Consider the following 15,381-nt stretch of genomic DNA (forward strand, 5'->3'; position numbering starts at 1 on the left):
AAATGGAGCAAAACTAGACGACCTTTCCACACATGCTCACATTCTACATTATCTGTACTCACAACAACGTAGGGAGGAATCACACACTGGCGCATATGTGTTCTAGCGACATCAGTTCATGCTTCACTCAGGGGATATAGACCACTTTTTTGCTGGCATTCCTGAGGTTTCCTTTGCCATCAGAAATAGGGAGCTTCAGTACAAAATACCTTTATTTATTTATTGGATATTTGTAGGGCAAATAGTGTTTCAAGGCGCCACAAGACAAAAAAAGAGGGGGCAAGGGAGAAAGATAGCAATATGGTCCTACTAGGCCTTGCGACATTTGAATCATGCAAGTGCAGTAAAAGAAGTACGAAGGAGAGGGGGAGAGTAAGATCATTTTGTGGCATTGAGGATTCTTATGAGGGTCACTGGCTTTGGTGTAGTATGTAACCTGAGTAACAATTGTAACTTTTCTCTGTAAAATAGCGCACTGATGCCTTTGGGCTTCACGCGCGATACAAGCAACAAAAATAAATAAATACATCTATTTTACGTCGACTCGGTAGCTTCCCCGAGCTATATGCTCCCAAGAAGTTGCAGGGGCATGGAGTCCATCAATCTACCAAAGTCAAGGCTCGACTCCAGCATCATCCACCTGCTGATACCTACCACTTACATTGCATGCTCACTACCAGCAACTGTTGCAGTCTCCAGTGCTTGGGGAGACCAATCCTTAAAAAACAGAATTGATTTTGTTTGGTCACAAGCATCTTCTCTCTAATCCTTCTAGACATCCTTCTTTTCAGACCTTCCTTCTGAGAGCTCTGCACCTGTGGAAGGTAGAGACATAGGCTACAAAGGGTTCAGATGAAAGGTGGGAAGGAGTGTCGCCAAACTGTATCCCAGTTGAAAGTGAAAGGACAAAATTGATTAGGTGTGGTAGCAAATAGTGAGATAACACAATCAGGTTGGAATATACTGAACTCGCACCTGACCCCCTGTTGTAACAGGGTAACCGGACCCAAGCGGGATGAGACAGGAGCCAGTGGATAAGGGCCAGGAGACAAGGAAGGAAAGGAGATGGGGCTAACCCAGGCAGCACGAGGCCGAAACTAGGGAGAAGAAAGGAAGGAAAGTGGTGGTGAGAGGCGCTAACCGGGGTAGCATGAGGACGCAACTAGGGAAATCAAGAGTGACCAAATCCCAAGAGGATCAGGTTACAGTCAGTTTTATCCAGCTCCAAGAAAGTTAAATAAAAGCTCCCAGGAGAAAGTTCCAGCAAGGTATCTAAAGGCAATCAATCCGGAGGGCAAGCAATATGTTCCAACCACATATAAAAAGACGTTCAAGGGGCAGGTCAGAGTCTGGTTACCAGGAAGACAAGCTACATCAGAGCAGGCAAGGACAAACACCAGAAATTCAGGAAAACAGACAAAAGTTGAAACACAAAAGGCAGGACTAACAAGGGATGCAAAAACGCTAATCATGGGTGAGTTGAGGAGCAATGGTCCGTCCTTTGAAGGCTTCAAAATGGTACAGGATGCGGCCGACGGAAGCTGTGCTTCCTGGTTTCGTGTAATGGTATGTTGCATTGCTTGCCATGCCAAAGGGACCACTGGGGGGTGTAGCCTAGGGTGGACTCCAGTGCCAAGGCACCACAGTGATTCCCAGTTTCCCAGACCCCTAGCGCAGCCACGTCGTGTCTGGGAACCATGCGGTGTTCAGGGCCTGGCCCTCCTTCCCTATTCTTTGTAACAGAAGCAATGTCTCTGTTCAATCTATAAATATTCTTGTCTTCTGGGAGGCTGATTTAGGCCTCAACAAACAAGTATCTGAGATTGTTAAGACCCTGTTCTTAAGACTTAAGACAGGTTGTTGACTTCGCCTTTTTCTTACTAAAACTGACATGGCTATTGTCACAGGTGCGTTAATCAACTCGAAGTTAGATTACTGTTATGCCCTTTACACTACCATTCCTGATAATCAATTGAAGCTCCTCTAGTAGATTCAAAATTCGGCATTTGTCTCATATACAACTTTCCCAAGTCCCACCCCATGTCTAATTTTAGGGCAGCCCTTCATTGGTTGCCAGTTAGACTGAGAATATGCTCACATTTCTACATGGCCTGGCTCCCCTTATCTTGCCAGTACGTTCTGCCCTACCAACCAACACAAATTACTGGCTGTTCCTAAAACTAGATGTAAAACATGAGGTGACAGGAGCTTCGCAGTCAATTTTTCACGATCAGCGGAACACTCTCGCTCACAATATTTGACAGCTAACTACACTATCGGCCTTTTATAAATCTTTGAAAATGTACTTATTCTGCTAATCTCTTATGCTATTTACTGTCACCACTGGTTATTACAGACTGCACCCAGATACTATTTAGTTTGTTTGGGTTCATGCAATATAAATCCTTTCACATAACTTAAGCTGTTATATTTGCCAATATCCGTTATGTAAAGATGCCCCACATGTAATACTTTCCTGGTGGGATTACATTTTTTAACAAAATGAGAATTCTAATATCCCTTTATTTAGACGATTCTAGACGTTTTTTTGTTTTTCTTTTATTTGTTGATGCCAGGAGCATATGAACAAAGAGATTATTAGGCTTAAAATCCTCACTTCCTGCCTTGACATAAAATCCTGAGCTTTTGAAGGAATTTTCGAGGCAAAACAGTTCCACATTTGAAGTGTTTCTAGCAAGTTATCAATTAGAATCTTGTGTGGTGTGACATAGTGGTGACTGAATACCTTCATTCTAGGTCCCTAAAGCAGTCTTTAAGGACACTAACACCAATTTTAGATGCAGCCTTTTGAGGCTTCCTAAAAAGAACGTGGTGACCGCGAGCACATTAAGAAAACAAAATAAGGCGTCCCTCTTAAGTAACGAGAAGTTTCAAGGTGCTTGGCAGCTTAGGGTTACTGTTAACATAGTGTGTCACAGTGTTTAGTGACAGAGTTTTTCTTACTTTACAGCACCCAGGCGAACTAAGATGTGGGTGGAATTGTTGCAAGTGCCATCATATGATATGATATGATATGAGAAGTCATTTATAACGTGCCTGTACACATGTGTTTCTAGGCACATAGTCAATACCGAAAAGCCGCTGAGAGCCCTAGCGCATAGTGTGTGGGTGTGTCATTCGCGTGAGTATTTGTATATTATACACACTTTAATACGCTATTACAGTAATTTCAACTCAATAGTTTCTGAGAGGGCATTCATGATGCACTCGCTAAAACCAATGTTTGGTTACTCTCACAGGGGGCGTTATATCAGTAGGAGTTGTTTGCAATTTGGAGTAAAACGAACTGAGTAGTCAAATGTTCGCATATGGAGCAGAGCACGTGCAAATAGAAGTGTGAAATCAACCATATGATGTGGAAGATGTTGAGGAGAGTTGTCAACTAATTAGAAATACATACGGTCGTGCAGGGGTCAAGTCCTAAAAATGAAAGTGGGGGGACTATCAACAAACACAATGGGATGTGACATCACCAGAAATTAGCATATCAAGGTCAAATATGCACATTTCAATAAATTGACTTTGCATAACCACCCAAATTAAACAGGACGAATGGTATTTGCCTTTCATAAAATCAACACACACACACACAAAACCAAGACAGGATATTTCTTCTAATAGTGTTTTTGAAAACGTTAAAAGATGTGCATGTTTTAAACTCCAAGAACCAATACAAATGTTTTCCCTGGGACTTGCAGTACCGAAATGGGATATTTCACCTTTAGTTGTTTGCTTTTTTTTCCCCATCATGGTATATAAGAGGACATCCAATGTTTCTTATATTAGCGGTGGGGACTGAGTCCACCGTCTGAATAAATTGGGTGGACTCCGTCCCCGCGTGTACCCTCGACTTGAGCCCTGCGGTCGTGTCAGCAGACTCTCCCTGAAGAATTTCCAATAGAATATTTTTAAGGTCGCACGGAATGAAACATGTAGGAATGGTAAAGTGTGCGTGTGATTAATGGTATAAGAGTATGGTTGTGAGTGAATGTAGAAGAACAAGCCCTGAGGACATTTGTAATAGATTGATTATATCAATGTTTAGGTTGCTGACACAAGTTTTCATTTTATGAAATATACATATATAATATGTTGCGAGTAATTATTCATTTTTATGTGACAGTGTTCAATTGATGAAATAAAATAATCTGTTCTGTAAATGTCCAATTTACGTAACGTAATTTATTTGGATTTACGCCACCTGTGAAGTTATAGGCAAAGGGGTTTTGTGTTGTCGCGTGAGATAGTTCTTGAAAATGTTTGGTTATGAAAGTAGTGTTATGATCTTTGCAGCTGAGACAGTGTGTGCTTACTGCATGAAGGGATAGATGATAGAAGTGGAATCATGCTGAATAATTATGACAATATTGTGTTTAATTGCTTATTCTCAATAAAGGATTAAAAGAGTAATGCTCATTCATAGATAAAGATTACAGAAGAAAGAGCTCCTGTGTGACAAATAATGGAGGGTCATGTCAGCACTTTACATTTATTCTTGGTCAATGTTTCCATTGTTATTAGCATTCGCCCTGCCTGTCCTTTGTTATGTTATTGTGCATTTATATACCATTGGTATGGTCTCCAACGCGCTGTGAATTGAACGGCCTAGGGGACCGTAGTCCAGGTAAGCGGAGAGCATAGGGTAGCATGTAGTGCTTGGGTGCACTCAGTATGTGTGCCGCCAGTGCAGTTTGTGCGCAGAGGGCTGCATTCTAATGGTAGGTGTCGTGCGGTGGTTGTGAGAGATCAGCGGAATGTGTGCAGCAAGGTAGATGCTTCCGAGTCTGCATTCTGGCGGCGTGGAGCTTGTGTATGATATTATGTGTGCAGCTAGGCCGATTTCTTTCTTGGGGTATAGCTGATGTCTAAAGGACTGTGGAGGTGTTATATGCACGAGGTGTTGCATGCATACAACAGAAAAAACAGGTTACAGAGTAAAATCATGAGACATATAAAACATGTCTAAGGCCTGCCTACGTAAAGGAAAATGCCCAAGTGAAATAAGAGGAAATAAAAGATGGACCAATTAAAATTAAAATATGGGTTCAAATAGCAAGAATTAGTATATCCATTCGTGATGTTAGTCGATAAAGTATTTGTAAAGTATGAACATTCAGAGGGCGCTCTATTGGATTTTAAGATGTAGCACAAAGAATGTTACTTCTGTGACTGGAGGGACTTTTGAGTGTAGCTGTGAGCCTGAGTCTGATCATCCACTTCTTTTTTGGCAAGACGCTCTGTGATGATATGATTTTTGGACCCCTGACTAGTGTCCACATCCCTTGGATTGTACGTATGGCATTCGTTGAAGGAGTTGGGGGGACGTCTTTGTTGTGCTGCTTTGTGCTGAATGGTTGAGTAATAATGCTGTTTTCTCCAAGTGATTCCTCTAACCTATGTGACCCAAAGGCAGTTTTCTTGGCTTGTCATATTTGGGGCATCAATGTAGTTGATGCAGCCTGGCATCTTTTTCTGGTTGATGGTAGTCACGGGAGCCTCCTGGTTCTAAACACCTTTTTTTCATGCTTTGCCTTTGGGGTGCACGTTTTGGCCTATTTTATTTTCTTCTCCCAATTCAGGTATGTGATTGGCTCATTCAATAGAGCTTTTGTCAGGGGAAAAGTCTTGTGGCCAGACGAACTTCGGCGGTATGCCTAGCCTGACCTCATCTTTTAGAACACGGCTCATAACTCACTGTTGCTGTTAATTCTCTCCATCATCAATTGAGTCGTTTTTACTCAAAGCTTACTCTAAAATAGACACTTTTTTTTGGTTTTGTGCATTCTGTATTAAAGCACCAACATATATTATGAAGTGTTGTTAATTCACAGTACAACTCTGTATCAGGCAGTATTATATTATATATATATATAATGAGTCTCTGCTGTGTAACATTGGAGCCACAGGCTGAGCATCTGCTCCCTCCTCCTTGGGGCTTCTATGTGCCTCCTCTCGCTCATGCAGCGTACTCTCGCGAGATCTTCCAAGACAGCCCACTCCTCATGCCTCCTTTTCTTGAGACATGTGGGACAGTTCACCCCAGCACAAAATCATTGTATTTAGCTGGTTTCTTCTTTACTCAGCAAGGACGCTTTTGACTCCCTGCTTATGCCTTAAGTGTTAATTCATTTTCTTGCTCTCGACTTTTTGTGTTCAAATGTTCATCTTCTCCTTGTGACATGTTCATGTCAATGTTTCACTCATGTCTTCTTCAACTCCTCTCGCAACTTGTTCACAACCTTCAGCGCCTGAGTCTTGTTGTTCTTTTTCCACATTCTGTTCATGGTCCCTCACGCTCATTGTCTTGTCATCTTTACCATTCTGAGGTCTCACAGTCTTCTGGTCAATTTGGTGCCCAGGTCACCTATATGGGCATGTTCTAATAAGGTACTTCTCAGCGCTTGTGAGGAACCACTTTGTCATTTCTAAACAGTGATCTCTGTTCTGAGTGACGTTCATTCGCTACAGAAGGACTGTAGACTCTCTGGTACGGTTCTCATCGGGCACTCAGTTTCTTCTCCATCTTATCAATGTGAGCATGGCTGTTTCTTGCATTGTCTCTGTAATGCAGTGTTTGCTCATTTCAAGGAATTCCTTGCTGCTTGTGTCTTCTACGGAAGCTACTACACAATCGTCTTTTAAGAATGTGCTTATTTCTTCGTTCCTTAGAGTCAACCTTGACATGTAGTCGGCTTGGGAGTTTTTTATGTCCCGATATGTGGAATATGTCAAATGTGTATCCTTGCAATTTTGCTGAAATACTTGCTAACCTTGGCATGAAGTGTTTCTGCCTCCAGGGAGCAGCATGTGTATCAAAGGGTGTTCTCTGTTACCAAGTAGAACTGTGTTTCCCACACATGGCCAACATCTCCTTCTTACTGGTGGAGTACTTGTTTCCTGAGCCTGATAACACTTTGGAAGCAAATGTGACAATGTGTTCCACCTCTCCTTTCTTCTACGTTTATGTATTTCCTATTCCATATGCACTGGCATCAGTTATAATGTACGTTTTCCTTTGTGGGTGGAAGGGCGGACATGGCACTTCAACAATCATTCTCTTCACCCCTTCAAATTCAGCTTTATGTGCACTGGTTCAGGTGTAGTGAACACCTTTCTTGAGTAAAATTCTCATCTTCGCAGTCATTTCCGAAAACTGGGGTACAAACTTAGCATAGTATTGGGCAAGTCCTAAAAATGACCGTAGTTCATCCTTGTTATTTGGAGCCGGGGCATCTACCATGGCCCATGGGAGATTCTTCTTTGGTTTGTTGTCTTCAGGTGAAATTGAGTACCCAAGTATTCATCCTGTTATGTTTTGATTTTTCACTTATCGTGCCTGAGTTTTAACCTGCACTCTGTAGGTGTACCAATACCTCTCTAAGTACTCTGTCATGAATTTGTTCATCAGCCTCGTACACTGATATATTGTCTTCAAAGTAAGACACATTTCCAATTTTGTTCAGCAGGGGTTCCATGATACTCTGAAACACAGAGGCATCAGAGGATAACCCAAACGGCAAGCTTGTGAATTGATACGTATCAAAAGGAGTGATGAATATTGTGAGGGGTCTTCATTGTTTATGCAATTTGATCGTTTGGTAGGAGTTTCTCATGTCCTTTTTAAAAAAGAAGAATGTTGCCTCTTTCCTCATCAGGATGAGCTTCTTTGTTCTTTGAAGAGGGTAGCTGACTGTAAGCACTTCATGGTTAAAACGGTATATGTCTATACATATCTACAGCTTTTTGGGCTGCACTTTTCTTATGAGGGCCATTGGATTCAAATACTCTGATGCTTCCTCTGGTTCTATGGTCCCTTTTAAAATCATTTTCTGTAACTTTTCTTGTAACATCACTCTAGCAGTAACTGGCACCGGTCTGACTCTGTGTTTCACTGGAATCGCTCTGACCTTTCTTTGTATGGTATGTATGTAATTTTTCATGCATCTTAAGGAATCCGAAAATAGCTCTGGAAATTCTTCTTTTGAAAATGGATTTTCGTCACACTTTATCTATAATATTTGATCTGTAGTAATGGGATCCAATTTAATGTCTAGGTTGGCTTGGTTGCAATCATGCCGGGTCTCTGAAATTAGTCCCAATGTGGCTTTTCTTTTCTGTGTCTTCCCATCTCAACAATTGGAACAGTAGGTTGATATCTTCTTCTTAGGATTATTCATCTATCGTATCTTCTCTTACGTCTACTTCTGCTATACGGTGCATTATTTTACACGCAGTAGCAAAATGTCCAACCCGTCCACATTTGGCATACACTTTCCCTCTGGTTGTGCATTGTCTCTCGTTGTCGAGATGCCTTGTATTGATATATCTAGGGAACTTCAAAGGTGTTCTCCTTCTTTTTCTATGATCTGTGGTCGTACAAGTATGGTGAGCCTGTCACAGATAATTTTTTCTCTGTTCCTAAACTCACACAAAGCCAGCATTTCACGCATTCTGGTAACATAGTCATCTGCAGCCTCTGCATTTTCTTGCTTTCTCGTGTAAAATCTAATTCTGAGTAATACTGTGTTTTTTGGTTGGAGAATCTTTTTATTATCCTTCTGATTGCTTCTATTTATTCTCATTCACATTCGCAGTGGTTTATGCATTTGGTCCTGCAAAAATGATTTGCCCTGCCACACCCGTTGCGTTCAGCAGTATCACTCTCTTCCTCACCGGGGAATATTCTCACCCAATCCATCCATATGCGTGATGACCAGTGGCCCCCATTGGGGCCATGAGACCACTGTCATAGCTGGCGTAAGTAGAAATGGTGGAGGTGGAATTTCTTCTTGCATATTGTTGATTTTAGATGCGTCCTTCTTGTGTGAAGGGCCCTACCTTGTTGTCGGCAATTATGTTGTGCATTCTGCATCAAAGAAGTGACATATAATGAGGTTGGTTGTACTGTTGTTTATTTACAATACAACTAATACAACCCTGTATCATGCAGTATTGCAGTATTAAATGATATAATTAGCCTCTGCTAATCTTTTTGCTGATCTTTCCTCTGCTTACGATACAGACCACCATGCCATCCTGCTCAACCGGCTCCGTGATAACCTCTGTATCACTGATCAGGCCCTGACCTGGCTGACCTCCTTCCTCACTGATCGACTCTCCCAGGTCCAACTGCGGTCCTTCCTCCCCTCTAACTTTCGCTCTACCTGTGGTGTACCCCAGAGGTCTAATATTTCTCCCTGGCTTTTCAACTAATTCCTGGCACCTTTTGCCCACTGCATAGCCGCCCACTGTTCCAACTTCCAGTGCTATGTGGATGACACTCAGCTCTCCTTCAGGCTCCTCTCGGCCACTTCTACTCCCTCTCTCATTCCTGACTGCCTTTCTGCAATCCATGAGTGGTGTGCCGCCAATGACCTCTGCTTTAATGCCAGTAAGACTGAGATCCTCCTCATCGGAACACCAGCCCCTTCCTTTCCTCTTATTCTCTGGCAGCCCACCCAGGGCCCTCTTCCTTCTCCTACCTGTGAGGCTAAGAAACTCTGGGTCATCTTCAGCTCTACACTCTCCTTCTCTCCTCACATCTCTGATGGCTCTAAGAAGTCAAACTACCAGCTGCACCTCCTCAGAGGTATTCTTCCCTTCCTCACTTTCCCCCAGAAGCTCACTGTCTCCAGAGCTCTGGTTTTCTCTAGGCTGGACAACTGCAACAACCTATTTCTAAATCTTTCTGCCTCTACTCTCCGTCCTCTACAACTGAAAATGTTTGATTAGACCTTAATATGGTCCGCGCTCGAACAAAAAAACGACTTTCACAGTCAGCCAAAACATAAAAAAGGTTTTTATCCAGTTTAGTCTTGAAAAAATCAAAAAGATATATATGGTTACCTTAGCCTTCATGTATTCCAGGTGACAGATTAGAGAGTATGTACAATTGAATTATATATTCATTCAATCCAATGTGTTTCCACCATAACGTAAATTTTGCAATTTATTAACTCCAACCTAATCCCGACACGTGTTTCCCCGCCTGTTATCTGGCGGTTCCTCAGGGGTGTAGTGGCAAATGAATTTAAAAAATTAAGACAGATCACTCTCTTTTTTGTTTTGTAACGTTGTAAATTATACATTAACACCTAATGAAACAGAGAAAAGAATGCAAAAAGAAAAACGGTTTACAAATATGAAATGTGATCTTCAGGACAGGTTTTATGGGGTGGTTATTATTAGAAAACACAATGAGTTTCAACTTACATAGGCAGCCAGCTTGTGTTTAGTAATAAGAAAATTTCAGGCTGTTGTGTAGTCTCAGTGATGTCACTAGATAGAGACAATAAGCATGTATAAGTATCTGAATGCTCGAATATTCTGAGATGTACTTTAGGTTTAGTGTGCATGCTAATACTGGTTTGGGCTCCATTCTGTGCACAGAAATATAAGTCTTACCTTTGTTTTGGAAATATTTTGTTTTAAAGCAGCATATATCCAAAAGTGCAGTCCGATTGCCGTTCAACAATGTGGTCAGTGCTGTCAAGTCTGAACCGGAAGTTAAAGAACACCTGACTTGTGACGAGTGCCTCACATGGTCATGTTTTGAAATGAAATTGTCTTGCACGCCATATTGGAATGGGGTGATGCGGTATCCTTATTACGTGATTCGAAATTCACAATACAAGCATTTCTAAACGCCATATTGAAATGGGGTGATGCAGTATCCTAATTTATGCGCGATTCGAATTTTACAAAAAAACATTACTACTGTTACTCTAAAAAATGGACGTTAGTAAGGTAATATAATTTTTAATGTACTGAGACATTTATTGTGTCTCGTATTGAAAAAACAGAGAATTCTTCAAGAAATGTGCACATGTAAAAGAGGTTCTGCAGAGGTAAGGGGAATGTGCCCCGTGTTAGATTCAACTTGATAGACCCAGGAAAAAAAAAACATCGTGGAGATCCTGACATTTCATATTATCCGTGTTTACAGGCTAAGAATAAAGTCAATGTATAAATTTCAAAATCGACATGAGGAGGCGGTCATGTAGATCTTTCTATGTTTCATATGTATTCGAGACAATTCACAATGCAGAAAATGTCTTAAATTGCACCATAAAGAAAACATGTATGGAGGTTTAAAGTATTGCCAGAAATCCTGCACAAATAAAAATGGTTGTAAAGCAATGACACAGTGGTTGGTTTAGTAAAGAGAGCAAAACATGTTGTGAAACAACAAAGTGTACCTGACCTTCTTCACGATCATTTAGAGCTGAACATGCATGACAGTACAAAGGAATTAAAGAAAATGATGTAGTTCCTGGTCAACAGTAAGCCCCCTATGGATTGTGTCCATGGACCAAATCCAAAAGGCTTCTCTCTTGCGAAGGAATAGCGCCAAATTACCTCCTCTTTTGGGTAGGGGGACAGTTTTTCTATCCCGTAACATTTGATTCTTGTTATGTCCGAGTCCAAACGATGTTGATGGAAGTGAAAAGATAGAGGGGATTTCATGTCCTTGTTCTTAATTGCTCTCAGATGTTCTCCTATTTTGATTTTTAGTTTTCTTATAGTGCTGCCAATGTATGATTTGTTGCATGCACAAATTATGATGTAAATAACAAATTGGTTGTTGCAGTTGATGTACTGTTTGATCTTGATTCTTTTGCCATTTGGTTGCAAAAATTCTTTTTTCGCATTGCACATGTGTGGGCAGATCTGGCAGTTGCTACATTTGAAATTTCCTTGTATTGGAGGTGTAAGCCAAGATTTTGTATTTCTTAAATTGTTTTGTTTGTGGTTTTCATATTTCTTGTTGTCAAAATATGAGGGACTTATCATTCTCTTAAGGTTCATGCAATTTCGGAAAACCACGTTGGGCTTCTTGTCCAAAAAAGTATTCAATTCTAGATCTGTTGACAAAATATTCCAATTTCTCAGTAAGATTTTTCTGATAATATGATTATTTGTACTGTAAATCGTGATGAACCTGAGTGTGTCTGGTTCCGATATCTTTATTGGTTTTTCTTGTAATAGATTTGGTCTTGATCTCTCTGTGGTTTTTAGTATCATTTTCTTTAGATGTTTTGGACTATAACCACGATTTCTGAATTTTTTCATTGTTACTGATTGGTGTTTCTTGAATTCCAATTCTGATGTGCAATTCCTTTTGATTCGTAGGAATTCCCCAAACGGGATATTTTGAATGATGTGACGAGGGTGGTTACTTGTGGCGTGTAGAATACTGTTGACAGCAGTCTCTTTTGTATACAATGTGCTCTGTATGGTGCGGTCTTGTATATACAAATGGAGATCCAGAAATTGAATGGCCTGTTGGTTATAGGTGATGGTAAATTTCAAATTGTAGTCATTGTTATTCAGAAATGTGTAGTATTCTTGTAACTGTTGTTCTGACCCATTCCATATAACAATGATATCGTCGATATATCTTCCCCAGAAAGCAATTCTATTGTTGGTTGTGAAGTCTGGGTGTTGCCATGCAAATTGGGTTTCAAAATGTCCCATGTACAGATTTGCATATGCAGGGGCGAATTTCGTCCCCATTGCTGTTCCCTGGACTTGTCTGAATATTTTGTCTCCAAAGCAAAAGATGTTATTGTATCATTTCTAAGATCATCAGATTCTGGTCTTGTAATGAAACTGATCTGGTTTTCAGAAAATGCTCTGCTGTCCTCTACAACTGGTCCAGAACAGGACTGCAAGACTTGTCCTTGGCCTCAAGCCCAGGGATAGCATCTCTCCAGCTCTGAAATCCCTTCACTTGTTCCCTGTGACGGCAAGGATCAAGTTCAAGACCCTTTGCATTGTTCACAAGGCTTTAGGGGGCCTGGGACCACACTACCTCCAACTCTCTGTTCCTAAATATATGCGCTCTCGGCTCTTCCACCTCCAACTCTTTGAGGGTCAGTCGCTTTTCCAAGCAGAGTTGGGGGCAGATCTCTTTCTTCAGCTGGGGCCTCCCTGCCTCTCTGAAACTTGAGCAGAACCATCTCTGGTTCTGGAAGCAACTCAAGATCTTTCTCTTTGCTTCTGCCTTCTCTCTTCCTCTCCCTTGCTGATCACCTGTCTGTTCCATGCACTGGCCACCCTCTGATTTTGGGCCCAGGTCACTGCCTGTCCAGCTGCAATCCTGCACTGGCTCTTGGCTTCCCTGCACTTGTGGTCTGTATCTGTAACCCTACAGTCCACTCTCTTGCACTTATTTGCCACCCATTGGCAGGGTCGGATTGGCCCCTCAGCCTCTCGGCCCGTGGCCAGGCCGAAATCGTCCCTGTGGAGTGGGGACAGGTTTGGGAGAAATAAAATATATATATATATATATATATATATATATATATATATATATATATATATATATATATATATATATATATATATATAAATCAAAACCTGCAACGGCATAATTCATCAAAGCAAAGTAACAAACATGTTACCTTGCTTTGATGATTGATTTGCATGCATGATGTGTGCATGATAAATTATGATGCATGCATCATTCACATGCTGCTGCAGCATGCAAAGTTGAGGGGCCGGGTCCACTGCCGGCTGTCACCGTGCCACCACTCCAAGGGGCATGGTGCCCCCTGGAGTGGCTGTGCTGTTGTATTAGTGATAAATCTGTTTAAGTGATATTAGTGATAAACAACCAATTTTAGAGTAGAATAAGCATCAATTTCAGACTACGTATTTTGCCTTTCACAAGTTGCAATAATAGCATGTTTTTTTATCTTCTGCTGTTGTCTCTGTTATGATCATTCGAAAACATTCCATCTTGGTGTCCTCGGTCACTTGATAAAAACCTTGTGCCTAAAAGCTTCTGTACAGTGTAAAAATATTTGACCATAGCACATCAAGTGGCCATTGACTTCATTGTGCCACAATGAATGCTTTGTTGTAATGTGTCTATCTTTCCCATCTCCCTGGCATGGTGTTCAGGATGTTTGTTTGCATGTATGAGGTAATGAGTGCTCAGAGTATGGGATGTCCTGTGAGTGCCCTGCTTTCCCTATTTTGCCAAACTCTGAAGCCTGAAAGTAGATGCATGCAGGCTTGACATGCGGCCAACTTTGCACCAGACCTGCAGATGAACTTAACTGGTCTGCTATTAAATCCAGTTTAATGGTCTCCACTACAGAATAATTGCTAATTTTACTATAGCCAATTTGATAGTTCATTGGGTTGAGCGCTCGCTGCTGCAATGTGTGTGATCTGCAGGTTCGAATCCCAGCAAGGCTATCTCAGCCTTTCATCCTTCTTAGGTCTTTAAATGAGTACAAACACAGGTTGGGTGATATTGTATGCATATTTGTTCTATAAAAAAAGAGCTTAAGCGTAAGTGCTATACAACCACATATCATTTGGCCTTGGACGTCTGCTTGCATTCACAGTAATTTGACAATATGGATTTATACGCACAGATATTAATGATACATATGGTGATCCATTCTTGTATGAAATGAATATCACGTTAGTGAAATCATAACCATCTTTTTCAGTGTCCTTAGGAACAATGATTTTGATGCCACTTGCTGTTTTGTGTAGGGGTTAAAGGTTGTGTTTCATCGCTTCCCGGGATGTCACTTTGGGGTGGGGTCAAATGACATCACTTCCAGTAATGTCATCAGAGGTCAAGGGTCGTGAGGCAAGGGGTGGGCTACTTTTTTTGAGGCAAGGGGTGGGCCCCTTTTTTTGGTTGTCCGGGCCTATTTCTTGTTCCAGTCCGACCTTGCCCGTTGGCTGCACTTATGAGTACACGCACTGGCCACCTGTTGTTGCTTCTCCTTGTCCCGCACTTCTCCACACTCCTCCTACCCTCAGCACTTCTCTTTCTCCCATTTCCCTGCTCTTGCGTGATCTGAATGGCACAAGGCCCAGTAAGATCGTTGTTTTGTCCTCTCATTTGTTTCCCACTCCTTGTTTTGTCACGCCTACAAACACTTGTGTACAGGCGCGTTATAAATGCCATAGAATAACGTATCTGCTGTGTAATATGGGAGCCAAAGGCCGAGCATCCACACCCTCTGTGCTCCTCGCTTTCGCTTCTCTGCAACCTACTCTCACAAGTGCAGCTTACTTTTGCGAAACCTCGCAACCGTACACTTCATATATTGGCAACTTTTAGTTTATTTTTATGACAAACAACTGGTAGTTTATTTTTAAGGAGGAACGTTGCATGGGTCTTCACCAATACCTAGAAATGGGATACAGAATAGTCTGTACGGGTAGTCCCATGGGATAAGTCAAAACGGGTTCACTATGGGCAAAACCACCTAACCGGGGTTGTAACAACCACCTACACATTGGGGGCACTAGTCATTCACTCTACGTGGTCTATACTGACTTAATGTATTATTGAACTTTGCCAACCCTCTTAACTAGTCCTTTAGC

This window comes from Ambystoma mexicanum, chromosome 5q (genome assembly GCF_040938575.1).
Source record: "Ambystoma mexicanum isolate Mex_15411 chromosome 5q, UKY_AmexF1_1, whole genome shotgun sequence".
NCBI classification, from domain to species: Eukaryota; Metazoa; Chordata; class Amphibia; order Caudata; family Ambystomatidae; genus Ambystoma; species Ambystoma mexicanum.